The following is a 14,544-nucleotide window of genomic DNA, read 5'->3' on the forward strand; positions in this document are numbered from 1 at the left end:
TAAGCTGCATTTGCACGCTGAAATGTAAAGCTACAGAGTGAGCCTTAGTGGAAATTGAAATCCAAAACTTACGCTCAGAGTAAATGGCCATAGTAATTGTTCAGATTCTCTCATGGACAGAGGATGAAGCGGCTTTGAATGTATTTTAGGGTTCCTTTGATCCTTAAATTTAGGCTTTTTTGTTTTGCAGGACAGGGAAAAGCTTAGCGATGATGAAATGATTAAACTGCTGACAAATTACAGTGTCACGTAAGTTTGGAGCCGTTGTGGCCAGAAATTAATGACAGAAACAATAATTGTCAAAATGAGAGTGGAAAGATTTGATTAAACTGGAATTAATTATTGCTTTCTTTATTTTCGTTTGGGTGTTTCTCATTTTGTCTCTGCTCGTTTCTTTTCATTTTGTCACGTTTGTTTTGGAAATTTAAGAGCAGTGTTTACGGTGATGTTACATGTAGTAAGTACATGTAATACATGCATTGTAGATCTTATTATATAAATTGTAATGAAAGACTGGAGACAGGGGACGTCAATTGGGAGAGTTTCTTGTGACCATTTTCAGCGTGGCTGTTGTCCCAGACCATCAACTAAAAAAACAAAGGGACATCGATCATTTCAGGGTTCGTGCTATATTGAAGTGCTTGAAAAGCCCTGGAATTTAATTTTGGACTTCAAGGGCACTTGAAAAGCCCTTGAAAAAAAGGGATTTTGTGGGAAACTGCTTGAAAACTGCTTGAATTTTTGCTTAGGTGAAAGTTGTAGAGATTGCATCATGCGAAGAGAAAATGAAGATCACGCTAAGTTGCAGGGGCACCCAACGTCAATTTTCGGAAAATATCTGTTCGGAAGACGATTTGAGATCTAGAATTTTCGGAACATTTGTTGTCAAATTTCTTGCTTGCCTACCTGTCCTAGGATTTTCGAACATCTAAAAAATGGTATCATTGCCCATTTTCATTTTCACATAGAATTTTCGGGAGCCTTATTTTCGAAAAGGTAAGTTTGAATCCCTATAATTTTCGGATCACTAGACTTTCAGCTAGAAAATCCGAACAGATGAAAAATTTTTAGGGGATAAAAATGTGCCTATATCTACCGTTTTAATTCTAAAATACGTGGTTTTGAACTATATTCTCGTTGGGTGCCCCTGAAGTTAAAGAGAAGACATCTCAAAAATTGATCAAATTGACTATTGGGGAAAGATTAATGCAAAAATTAAAATGCCTGTGCATGCACTTAACTTGCAGGATGTGGGAAAGAATATCAGTGTAGGCTCCTCTTTTTAAGCAAAGAAAACACTGAAACACGATGTATGGCATAGAAATCTCCTTAAAAATATTACTCCTTGAAAACTCAATTTCTGGTTCTTGAAAACTCCTTGAATACTCCTGGAATTTTATCTTCAAAATCCAGCACGAACCTTGTCATTTGGGATCGAGTCTTTTGTGACCATTTTGAGCATGACTGAAAAAACAAAGCAACAGGAGGCTCACAACAAATCCAAAGAGAAAAGAAAGTGTGGAGCTGAAGTGGAATTTCTGTAGGGTTGGACGTCAAAAAGAATCTGTAATGGAAGGGTCACTATTCCTAAGAAATGCAACAAATTCACTGATAACTTTAGAAAAAGATCTCACGAGCATCAATGATTGCTTAACCTTTTTTTTCAATTTTAGGAGAGAGAAATTTAAACAACAACTGATACCCGGCACTTTAAAAATCTCTGTCAAGACCCACAGAGAAAGAATAACAAGTAAGGGGTCCATTGAGGAGTACAGTATGCTTGAATATATTTATTAAATTCCCTGGCCGGGGGGACCTGTATAAAGGAAACTCAGGAATTGTTACGCCTAAGTGATGACCAATTGGTATGTACCTTAAATGTATATCACACGGCCATTCATACGAAGTTGAAGCGGAGCTTCCATTGAAAAGGCGTTCACTGATTTGTACTAGAAGGGATCCTAGCTCAACTGTTTTAGCAGGAATGTGGTATTTTTATAGCTCAGTTTGTAAAGCATTGCACTGGCATCGCAGAGGTGTCTATAAATGGCAGTTGCTTATGTTGTCCAGATAAGTGCGAAGATCACTTCACTTTTTTCGTAGTGATAAACAAACCAAAAAATCCATCATTTAAAAGGGAAATAACACGAACACCATTTTATTAATTAGCGATGAAATTTGCCTTGCGGGGTTGGCGCGGTGGTAAGAGCACTCGCCTTCCACCAATGTGGGCCGGGTTCGATTCCCGGACCCGACGCCATAAATGGGTTGAGTTTGTGTTGGTTCTCTTCTCCACTTCGAGGGTTTTTCTCTGGGTTCCCCAGTTTTCCTCCCTCAGCAAAAACCAGCATACAGCTAATTCCAGCTGGCTGTAAGCTGTGCTCCAAGGTCATGCATGGACCGTATAGCGGCTGCCAGAGACGCCGTAGTATGCTTTCGGTTCGACCTTGTCGAGCTGCATCGTTGCTGTACTTTGCGATGACGACTATCGAGACATACTTATTTTTTGTTGACAGATTGTCTGACGTCATCACTGGTTCCCATAAAACCGTGGGATGAATCATCTGGAGTCATTCGGCCAACAGTTGAGGTGGAGGAATTCTGTCAATCATGCCCAGAGGCCGCTCATCCACACACTGCCTACGTTAATAACCTCTATGTTTATCCACTTTCACTCAACTACAGTAACCAAAAGGTTTTCTCCAAGGTAAATTTGGATTCTAAATGTAAATGTAAAATGTATAGACCGTATTCATAAATGGCGGTCACATTTATAATTCTTTTGTCCTCGTGCAAATTAGCCTACCAAGCCTCATTTTAGCGCAAGAAATCTTTTCAATTCACTGTATGGTATCGAGGCTTGGTAGGCTAATTTGCACTTCGACAAAAGAATTATAAATTGACCGCCATTTATGAATAAGGTCTATGTTTTGTTGATAGTGGAAGTGCGCTAAGAAATCAGCACGTTCACAGGCACCCCACTTTCAAAGTCTTTGCGACTAAACCAGATATTTTAGTCGCAAGGTGAAGAAAAGTCGCAAATGCGACTATATTGGTCGCAATTTCAAGCCCTGATTAACTACTCGCTAAAAGAACATTCTGAGGAATAAAAGGTTTATTATGCTTTCGAAGCCATTCATAAAAACCGAAAGATGATTTGGCATTAGCTTTTATGTTTTCAGTGTTGCTCAAAAACTGCCCAAAACAATTTAAAAAAAAGCAACTGGAGTGTGAATAAACGAATACTTCCGACCGCGCAGAGTCTTATGATTTTTCAAAATTTCTGCCTCCCAATCATTATTATAACTATCTAACATGGGGAATGAAAGATAAGTAGACTTTAGTTTGTGTAGTCACTTTTATTACTTGTGAATTCAATAAGAAATTAAAGCTACACGTCTATTTTTTACTCGTGTAAATTACGCGTGTAAAGTCCAACTTGTAAATTAATAAATTCAATAGAAGATTTTCTAGATTTATACGTGTAGCCCGGTTCACGATACAATTGTAATGTACAACTGTCGCTTTACGATTGTAACGTTACTTGAATACGCTTGGAGACTACATGTTTAAGTTCCAGTTGCACGAGGTTTATTTGTTCAAGCTGCTTGCCTAGTGCTGCAAGTAAATACTCGAATGCTTCGACAGAGAGGCGATATTTCTCCCGCAATTCACGTGGATTTTCAAGGTCAAACAACGGTCTTTCCTCAAATATTCTAGGGTGCCGAATAGCTCGGCGACTCAATGGTTCATCAAGTTCTCCATCGCTCGACGATGACTTATTAAAATTTGGAAATACGTTTCCTACAAGTCGTATGTTAATCTTACAAGTAAGTTATGCCTTGTAATTTGCACTTGTAATAATTAATAACAATTAACTATTATTGTTTGGACGTTTGTAAAGACACAAGGCGGACTCCAGTAAAACTTTTATTGAATTTTACTCGTACCAAATTGTACAGGTGTAACGCTACACCTGTAATTACAAGTCGGATTCTTGTGGCAATAACTTGTAACGATGTTTGTTGAGCGCATTTTTGCGTGTACATGCATGTAAAAATACAAGTGCAACTTGAATTGACCTCAAGAAAACATATTTTGCATATACTTTCAGCACACTAAATTACATGTAAATTAGTGTGTTGAAAGTAGATTCGAAAGAGGTTTTCCAGATTTAGGCGAAGTTAAGTAATACTTCCTTGGCTTTGATAAGCGAAATTTCTCACAAAATTTGTATGGTATATTTTTTATCCCTCGGTAGGCCAGAAACATTTCCGTTAAGATTGAATTCAGGGATTCTGATGACGAACATTCGCGACCTCTGAAGGTAACTAAAATCTTTGACTATTTTACTTTTCACTTCCTGGGGATTATTGTGTGGTTGTAGGGATCGAGACTGTGCTCAAATATTGTCACATAGCAGGATTCGTACCCGTACGACTCTTCGGACAGCCAGGATCGAACTCTTTACTACGCATATTTAGGCGCTTATGCAAAGAAAAAAGAGATGACAGTGGCAAGACCAGTATAGAAAAGAAAGAAGTTTTCTGACCTAGCTCTGCATCGCAACTTCGTATAAAATGGCCAAATTAATAGTCTGTGGGAGAGTGCACGTGAACAGAGCACTTGACGAGGAGTTCTTAAACTTCTATAACTATGTGCACTCAGTGGAATTCAGACCATACCTTGGTATATATTGTACAGCTGTACTTGCGGATCACCTTCTGTATGCTACATTCTCGCAGCAATTGTTGTCACCGTAAGCTTTCTATGGTATGAATGGATTTTTGCAACTGTTGAGTGAACCGTTGGTTTTGTAGTGTATTTACAAGAAGAAAGGAAGTCCTGGATTCACTACACACGCATACGCAGCTGTCGTCCATCACTGTACAAACCCCACATTTTATGAAGAGGTCAGTCAGTCTCTGTTTGTTAGGTTCAGATACACCTTCTCCACACGTCCTTTGTCCAAAAGGTTAGAGGGATGTTGGAGCCTTTTTTTATTATCTCTATCTTCCTCTCCAAGGGGTAGTGCTGGGGCAATGGTGGGAGTATTTGCCACCTATCGTTGTTTGTTAAAGTTTCGATTGCCGGAACCGAATCGAATTTGTTGGTTCCCTTCTCTGCTTCAAGCGGTTTCTCGTCTGGGTAGTCCGGTTACTCCTCACTTAAAGAAACCAACGTTTGAATTGGTTCCCCTCAAGTTCTCGCGCCCTTTTTTCGACCAATTAGAAGTGAAACCAAAACCAATCGTGGCTCGCGCGTTCACATTTTCCTGCGCTTTGTGTCGAGTTTTGATTGGTTTACTGGATTGTTTCCTTCCTTTTTGATTGGCCAAAGTAATTACCCTGATGATTATAGTAGTACCATTTTTAATGGAATCGTGTGATGGTTTATCCCTTTTGAGATCTCATCCATGGGTAGGGTTGATCCGTAGATGTCGCAAAATATAATGGGATGACAGGGGTTGCTTGCGGTGCCTTCACTCGCTGATGTTTGAGAACCAATGAAAAATTGAGGGACAAAAAGGGTTTGATCGGAGGTTACCCGGCCACAATTTATGTCCGGGCTTCTGTCACTCTGAGGAGGCAGTTAGTGGAATGCTCAGTACCACTTTTTATACTTGTCAATGGGAGCAGCGTCACATTTCTGGTTAGCAGTATCTCTAATTCTAACGTTGCCTTTGGAAACCTTTCATTTAGCCTCATTATTTATATTTCACGTTACAACACGCTTATTTGCTCACAGGTTAAAATCAAGCTCCCGACTCAACTAACAGAGAAGCATCATGTGTTTTTCACATTTCAACACATCGCCTGCGAGCAGACCAAAAGTAGCACTGGAACCGGATCATACAAGGGAAAACCGGCGCCCATAGAGACACCAGGTCAGTGGTGCTGTGGAACGCATTCTCTGAGGTCTTGAAAGCCCGAACAAGAGAGGACTTTTAAGAACTTACGTCAACTGAACCTAGTTTAATGGCCAAGGTCCAACGAGTCTCCTGTAGATCTGCGGTAGAAATTCGGAAATCGAAAGGTTGTTTGGTTCGACTCCTGTTCGGAGAACTCCGATATTTTGCGAGTATTCCCGGGTCATCATCGTCTACATATACACATAAAATATCTTTGCATTTCAATCGTTTCACAGATTTAATAGAAAGGAATTCCAGACGTTACGTAATGATTAATGAGGATTCTCTTCTTGGCATAAAACGAAGAAGGCCGATTGATGAAGAGAAGTTCTCTCACCGCCTTTCTTTTGCCGAGTGGCTTTAGTCGCGCAGCCTTTTTTGTGTGTTTTCTTGGATCGTTGTAAGGGCATTCCTCATTGTGGTGTATAGTTTGAGAATTTTATCCCCCCCTCCCCCCCAAAAACAAACAAACAAAAAACACACCTAAATTTTTTAAATTTTAATTGTGAAGATGTACGGAATTAGTAGGGGGAAAACACTTAAGACGAGATTTTTTTGAACTTCGAGCATTGCGCGGCCAAAAATACCATAATAATCTTTTGCCGCCAGTCAAATCAAGTGTGTTTCGCGCCGGGGAATATTTTGATGGCCGCCACAGTCATTTCGACTCAGAAAAAGTCCTGTTCCCTGGCTCATTTCTAACCTTTGTCGGAAGGATATAAAGCATTTTGTGGTAGAAAAACGCCTAGGATGCAAATGGGAGATTTGCTTCAGTAGACTTGCCATGAGATGCGAACAATGCCTGCCGTTTGGCACAGAAGTTATGGCTGATTCTGACGGTTTGAGACGGTTTACTGTCGATACTATCTTGCCAAATCAATTCATTAAAGGTATGTAATTGTTTTACTTCTATAACCTAAGTTATTTCAATAACAATTGATACTTTAAAACTCTGAAATCTCTTTGAAAGGCTGTGTTAAAGCACAATTAGCTTAAGGGTCGAGCGTTAAGCCGGTCGAGCTCAACTTGCGTTCTCCAATTCATTGAGCGAGATTTTCCCTTGAGAAAAAAAAGCTCAAACGAGATTATTTTTGAACTTTATGAACTGCCAACACTTCAAAATGAAGGTTTTGACTTCACCTGTTCTGTTGAAACCGTAATTTTGTTAGTTGTTTCAGCGTAAGCGGAATATACATCCTTGAGTTTTTATGCGTTTGGGAATTGAAAATAAAATACACCGTTGTGCGAAACCCATATTACTTACCTCTTTCTTGTCAGGCTACGCTGCAAAAATCTTGTTGTACCAAGGATTGCACGTCTTAATTGAAAGTTTCTAGATGTTGTACACTTGATTTGAGCATTATTTGCTTTAAATGTATTTGAACCGGTTGTCTGATCTCGTCTCAAACTTGCAGGGTAATGCATTTCTCAACTTTAAACATCGCCCTTTCAGCAAGAGATCTGCTTCCATTTGGTAAGTACTGGATTACTGATCATACTATTATTTTGAACATCACCTCTGGTGCTTTCACTTTGCATAGTAAAATGCTTTTGAAATCATGAACTTTTCCAATCATCCGCGATTCCTTTGTGGCAGAGATAATTGGTTAACGAATTCTTTATGGCAGCACTGTTTATCCGCTTTGTTGTAAGTTCATTGTATAGTGTACCAGACATATGTCACTACAATACAGAACGTTAAAGTGCAAGCTTTTCAGTGCTACCTAAATAAATGTGGTTTTGTTTTGAACCAGTTGCGTAATTTTAGTTTGAAAATACAACACCTCAATTTGTTTACATAATTGACATTCGAAACCACTTGCGTTCGAGCTTCCTGCACGTGCGAGCGTTCTTCAGCCTGAAGGTTGTACTTTTCATATTTGGACAACAACATTCTTTGCCTTTCACATTAGTTTTGGAAAGTTCACATCATTTCCAAGAATTTTTATTGCTCAAAAAGGTGAAGGTGATGCCAAAAAACTTAAGTTAGACTGCTGGCGTGTGGAAAGAGCAAAGCTGTGGAAATGTCCTGTTAGATGGTGTTGGAAGATGTACCACTGTAGCAAAAATATGTTCGTCCTGAATTTTCTTGTACCGGAAACAGTCATATATTATTTGTTGACGTCTTTGCTTTGCTCATTAATCCTGGAGTTATGTCTGGTTTACGTTGGCTCCTCAGCATTTCACCTAAACGAGTTAGCAGCTTATCTACCAGGATGAAATACTCCGCGCCAAGTTTTGTGCAAATATTAGAGTCCTGCCTTCTCTGCCATTATTTTGAAATTTCCTGCAGACAAACCCTTAAAAATTGTACTAAAGCTTATAGGTCTAATCTCCAGTGTTTACAATGTATATCTGTCATAAAAGGCAGACTTATTTTGCTTAATTGAACCACAAAACAGGTTGATTTCCTCCTCCTAATAATTCACTCATCCATGATTTTTGTTTTCCATCACAGGGGCCACTTTTATAAGATGAATACTCTTCACTGTCTAGATGATGGATAAATTCTAAGACAAAAGCAATGGTTTCTGGTGGAAGTTTATGACCATATTGGCGTCTTATTTTCGGAAGTGCTGCTCCTGGACCATACATCTTACTATAAAGTCTAGCTTTTGTTAATTCGTAGTCTGTGCATGGTACTTCTTCTCCTCGACTGTTAGTAAACCTGAACATTTGCTTAATTTCCTTATTTGTGTATTGCTGTGCCACACAGCTCAACAGTTCAACCCATTTGGGACTTCCAGGCCTCTCTCTGGAGTAGCTGAGAGCTAAGCTCTCCATGATGTTAGCATTTGCATTCACTTTTTCCTGAATGGAATTTGAAAGAAGTGAAGACAATGGCTTGCTCCTTTTACTTTTTACTTCTAGTAAGAAACACCTCCTGGAGAGTGAGGTCCGCATGTTTACAATCATGTTTCCAAAACATTGCTAAAGCCAGTATTCGTGCAAAGTACTGATAGAGGTGAAAAATATTGTGATCTTATTTTTTTATTATCAAAGGTAAAGGAAAAATGTCCTGACGTTGAATTAGTCAGTAATAATTACTGACTCTGATCTGATTATTAGAACACAAAAAGAGTACTCTTTATAGCCTGGATTATTTTTCTATTTTAGGGAATAATGCATACAAGTACAAACTCACATATAAGAACCTAGTACAGGCTGAAATTTGGCATTTTAAAAATACCCAAAAATACAAGAACCTGCTGAGCCTGGCAAAGAAAAAGACTCAGGTACTTTTACAAAAAAATCACCCTCGAGAAAACTCCTGTTATAGACCTAATCGGCTAACTCAATGTTGTACCCAATTCAAACCCTTTGGGAATAAAATGTTTTGTTTCAGTTATTTCCATATCATTTAAATATGAATGGTACATAATGCAAATACAATACTCAAAGAATCTTAATCTCAGGAGATTTGAATTGGGTACAACATTGAGTTAGCCGATTAGGTCTATTGTGTAGATGTTTTCTTTGATTGGCATTTTATTGGATTTTCTCTAGAAATATGTTTTCCATAAAGCTACAGTGCAATACTGTTTACATATCTTATGAATAAAATATAGAAATTTATTGTTGTTCCTCTGAGAAATAAGAACCTATTAAGAAACTACATGTAATCAGCCTGAATTATGAAAAAATAGCCTAAAATATTAGAACCTGCTCAGCCTGACCTCGAAAATTCTAGGTTCATTTGTGTGGGTCTTCACTGTATTTTGTAGGGTTACCAGTAGTAACTTTTACCCTGTTATACAAGCATGACAGTATGCCATGTTTTCAGTTTCGCGGGCTTGGAAGATCCTTGAATTGTGTTCATCTTTTCATTATCAATCCACATAAACTGAAAAACCAACTAGTAAGGTAGAATATGTATGGTAGAATTTTACCATGTGAGTTAAAAGAAGGAAAGTTTACCCCATCAAATTGGCCTTCAAGAATTTCCTGGCAGATCTGTTCATTTGAGGCACCCATGTTTTCAACTTCTGTTTTAAGTTCAGCCACTTTTTGCCTTGCACAGTTTTAAAGTTTGTTTCAAATCCTCCGCTGAGTTCGCTTTGACGTCAGTTCATATGACACTGGGGCACAACCAACTTGATTTTGAATAGAATTGTTTGCAGACAGGGGCTGTGGAACACTTTTGTTTACACTGGGTGACAGGCTGTGCAGCCTTACATAACATGCACCACAGCACCTTAAACTGCTTATGAGGGCCAAAAAAGTTTTCTTACCTTCAGGGAACAAATCATCTACTGACTTTGGGATATGTCCAGCTTTGACCCTAATTAGATGCACGCGGATTTCAATAAGCGTCACGAAGTGTCCCCTTGCTCTTCTCGCCAACTTCAACATCACTTGTGTCTCAGAATACAGACAATTTATGTCACAAAGTGTCCCCCAAATGCTACTCTTTAAGTGAAGATTAGCTGCTGCATTTACCCAAAGCTAAAAATAACGCTGACCTTTACCCTTACCTTATTGTTGAAAATAGGTAGCAAATTGTTAGACTTAAAGGGACACTTTGTGTTGGATGTCAAAATTGGGTGTGCATCTAATTAGGGTCAAACCTGGACATAAGTGGACTTTGGTAGTGACTTTAAATGTTTTAGCTTGTACAGGGGAGTTGGATGCTGAACATCAGAGGCAGATAGTGGTATTCCTACAGGCTTGACATTTTTCCTTTAACATCATTTATGGGACGAGATTCTTCCTTCCTTGTAGGTTTTTTACATATACTACAAGTAAGTACCGGTATTCATGAAGACATTGTTTACAATCTCTGAGGCTCAGCTGGGACTAGTTTCTTTCTTTTTCTTTTTTTTTTTTTCAATTCTTCACAAAGATCAAACCTTCAATAACTTTTTTTTTTAACTTTGACATAAGCTACACTTAACTCTAGTGAATTGGAAAATGAAACATTTGTGGCAAATTTTATGATAAATTCAACTCAACAATCGAAATTGAAAGTTGGCAATTGAAGCTAAGCTGAACACAATCTTAATGTGTAATTTTAAAGGGGGAACTGAATAGGAAAGACTTAAACACTGGGGGTCTCACGAACCTTTTTACGGAAGAAGTGTGCGGGAGATAAGCTGAAAATCAACTCTAAAGGAACCTATCCACGAATACTCAATACCTTTCAAAAAAAAAAAAAAAACAAAATTACCTTTTGCAAGGTCTAGCGATAGAGTACACCGAGCTGTAACGACAACAGCAGTCCGAAAACGATCTGTAGGAAACCTCACTGAACCGTAACGCAAGTGACAGAAGCTGCTTCCACATCAACTTGACTACCTCTAACTCGAATATCAGATCACATGTCACAGACAAGGCAATGACAAAAGAACTGTTCACACTATTTTAATAGAAGTATAATAAGAATTCATCCTAGGTTTACAATCTCAAGATAGTCCAAATGCAAGTCTTGACACACTAATTCTAGACTGGATCTCTTAGCAGAGTCGGAGAACTCGAAATCTTACGGCAGAAAGATCTTTTCGAACAATTTGCGTACTGGTTATAACCTTGCAAGAAGGTTAAACTAAATACGATAAATTCACCGCTTCAAAACGTTTTTCAAAGCTTTACAGATCTTTCCGAAGTGACTGAATAAAATACCTGTGTAAAATGGTTGGCTAATCGCTTGCACTCAACACAACTTCTACGTGCTCTTCCACCGCGACACAATATGGCCGACGGTACAAGTCCTGATCTGAAAGTAAGATGCGCGCAAGCTCTTATGGGATTTTTGGCCGCTGGCGCGCTTTATTGCTCGATGTTGAAAAAAATCTCGTCTTAATTACGAGGAGGTGAGTAACAGTCTTGCACACTTCAATGGACAAGTGGCTTTAATTGTATCTTTTTGTTGTTTGGTTTTTATTTTAGTTGGTTATGCCTGGATGCCAGTTCTGCAGGGAACACTGTAAGTTACAAGTGCATTTAAGTTGCCCTTTGAGATCAGCAGCTTGAATGTGAAATATATTATGGCCCAGTAACTCTAATGGTCGCATTTTAATTTCATGATACTGGTAAACGAATTTACTATGCGTCTTAAATTTATCTCAAACTTTACATTTGTGTTTTGACTCGAGCTTTACTTGTAATCGTTCTTGCTTCAGAGTCAAAACAGAGGAAACCAATCTCCTTGTTGGACAGACAACACCTCGTGGCTATTTGTCTGCCTATTATGGTGGATTGAAAATGGTAAGATTTTTCAAGAATAGCCTAAGCTTGTGTATTTGAAATTAGTTTGAAAAAAGCCGCCGCAGCTTCGATTTTCTACATACTGGAACTATTTTGCCCAACACTCCTTACAAGCATTAAGTTCCTGATAGTAAAATAATAATAAAAAAAAAACCTCGGTGTTTTATGTGTACTTTTACATTTCAAATTTTTGGAGGCAAAACTTTAATTAAGATCGCTGCTTTTTCGAGAGGTGGAAACCTGCAAACTTATTGTCCAGTAATAAACGCTTGCAGGACCAAGTAAGTTACCCATGGTGATGATAATAATATGATGATAATAAATGAATAATTAGCAATAGTGATTTTTGATTTAAAAATCACATTTTGCCTCCACTTCTCAACCGGACAGAAGTAGACCTTATTTAACGTCGATAACTCGTAACAGTAATTTAACTGACAAACCTGAGGTCGACGGTGCGCTCATTTTACTCCCCCCTCTCCATCAGTGCTCCGTTTTACGGGTATTTAAAGCTACTTAGCTACACGGAAAGGAAAGGAGTCGAAACAAGGATGCGAGATCCGGGAATCGAACTCAGGACCTCTTGCACCAAGGCCGCGCACTAACCGACTGTGCTCGAGCAAGATGATGTATGGGTGCGTTGCCTAGCCAAGCCTTCGTGCCATTTATTAGCATTGAAATGGGTACAAAAACATTTATACATCAACCCTATTATAAAGAGAAGAGCAATACATCAGGGTCGAAGATGTAAACCCCTAAAAACCAGCAGGTGGAAAAAACCGGGGAAAGTGTACCTCCGACCAAGGCAGTGGTACTACCCTTTGGGCTCTAGGGTATTCTTATTGAAAAACACTGACTATTTACAATGTAAAAGAACGTTAACATAAACAGCCTAACGAAGGCATAAAGCATTCTTTTCAGCGCGATATATATAGTTTACGTCATAGAAAGTGCTTTGTACGGGGTTTTATTCACTCGTTGTTTGTGTCAAAAACCCGAACGAGCGAGGAACGAGCGAGTGAGGGTTTTTGACACAAACAACGAGTGAATAAAACCCCGTACAAAGCACTTTCTATGTCGTGAACTGTTTATTACACATAAGACGAGAATTTTCATTAAAATAGTTTTCTGAACGCAAATTAGAAACAAAAATTCACTAACAATAGAACCAAATGCGAATTTAATGTAATTCAATAACAAAGTACGATTTGCACGAGATGCACGAGTGATTGGCATGGAAACGCCTTTACGCTATCGTTGATTGGTTATACTTCCACATGTGAAATAGCTGTACGCCATTCTGATTGGCTGTATAAGTGTACTGTAATCTTTTACTTCTGTTTGCATTAAGCTGTGGGGCGGGACTGTTTCCTGAGGTTGTTTGCTTTTCCATTTATTGCAAAAAATAACATTTTATCCATTTTCTCTAGACCACCGGCCCTGAATTAAAATGGGTTGACAGAGAAAAGCGTTTATTCAAAGTCTGCACCAAGCTTGTTTTCACTGTCAACACAGAGGTTAGTTTTGAATTTGAAGATCGTACATCTGTTTTTAATTGTATTTATGCTCTTTCTTGTCTTACTTTGTACATTATGCAGTTTGGAACACCCTAAGGGATTCTTAAATTTACCAAACTTAAGAATGTCTGATCGAAAAACTTGGTAACGGTAATCATGCAAGATTTGCTTGAGAGTGACTGAGTTTCATACTCTTAAAATTCAGTTTCTTACGGTATACGCTGTGACGCTAATTTAGTTACAGAATATCTGGAGCAGACACTATTTCCCAAATACCGAGGCCAATATCCCAACTGTTTCAAACTGCCTGTTCCTTTCCTCTGTCTTGCGAGTGTCCAAATATGTAGATACATACAGTCGACCAAGATCTCGCCATCTCATTGACGGCTACAAAGAACATGACGCTTCCACGATTACCAAGCCTTTCTTAATTTTTTTGTAGGATCCTGAAGTCGACAACTTTTTCCGACATTGCCAAAAATACGATGGTTCTCAATCCACGGATATAGAAATGGTGAAATTGTTGAAGGTACAGTATGTTAGCAGAGGAGACACGTGTGTGGCGCTTGTCTGGCTGTCGGAGCAGACACGATTTGAAGCCGGCCTACATCAAGTAAACGGAAAATAGGTTAAAGTAAAGACAGGATTCGATGTCCAGGATTCGAACCTGTCACTTGCGTAACACCGGACGGATGCTAGTGTAGCCATTGAGTGGCAAGAACGCGTGGGGAGTTAGGCCGTTTATGTAGGTCCTGCTGGACAACATTTTCTGCTAGTATAGGGACTCTACAAAGTCATGCGCCTACAATTTTTCAAATGCAGCTGTAGATGTTTTAAGGTTTACACATTGCCCTTTCCCACAGGCGCTTTTCATTTTGGGATAGGAGGCGAGAACGTTTATCCAATCGACTA

General features: G+C 38.8%; 1 long non-coding RNA gene and 1 pseudogene across 1 annotated transcript; both read left to right on the forward strand.

Moving 5' to 3' along the window:
* The window catches only part of LOC138028565 (dedicator of cytokinesis protein 11-like), a 93,177-nt pseudogene that overhangs the window by 52,367 nt on the left and 26,266 nt on the right, over nt 1-14,544 (forward strand).
* LOC138028567 (uncharacterized) lies at nt 6,446-11,614 on the forward strand. The gene is made up of 3 exons (XR_011127676.1): nt 6,446-6,801; nt 7,327-7,385; nt 8,370-11,614. It is a non-coding gene; the product is annotated as an uncharacterized lncRNA (long non-coding RNA).

This window comes from Montipora capricornis, chromosome 13 (genome assembly GCF_036669925.1).
Source record: "Montipora capricornis isolate CH-2021 chromosome 13, ASM3666992v2, whole genome shotgun sequence".
NCBI lineage: Eukaryota > Metazoa > Cnidaria > Anthozoa > Scleractinia > Acroporidae > Montipora > Montipora capricornis.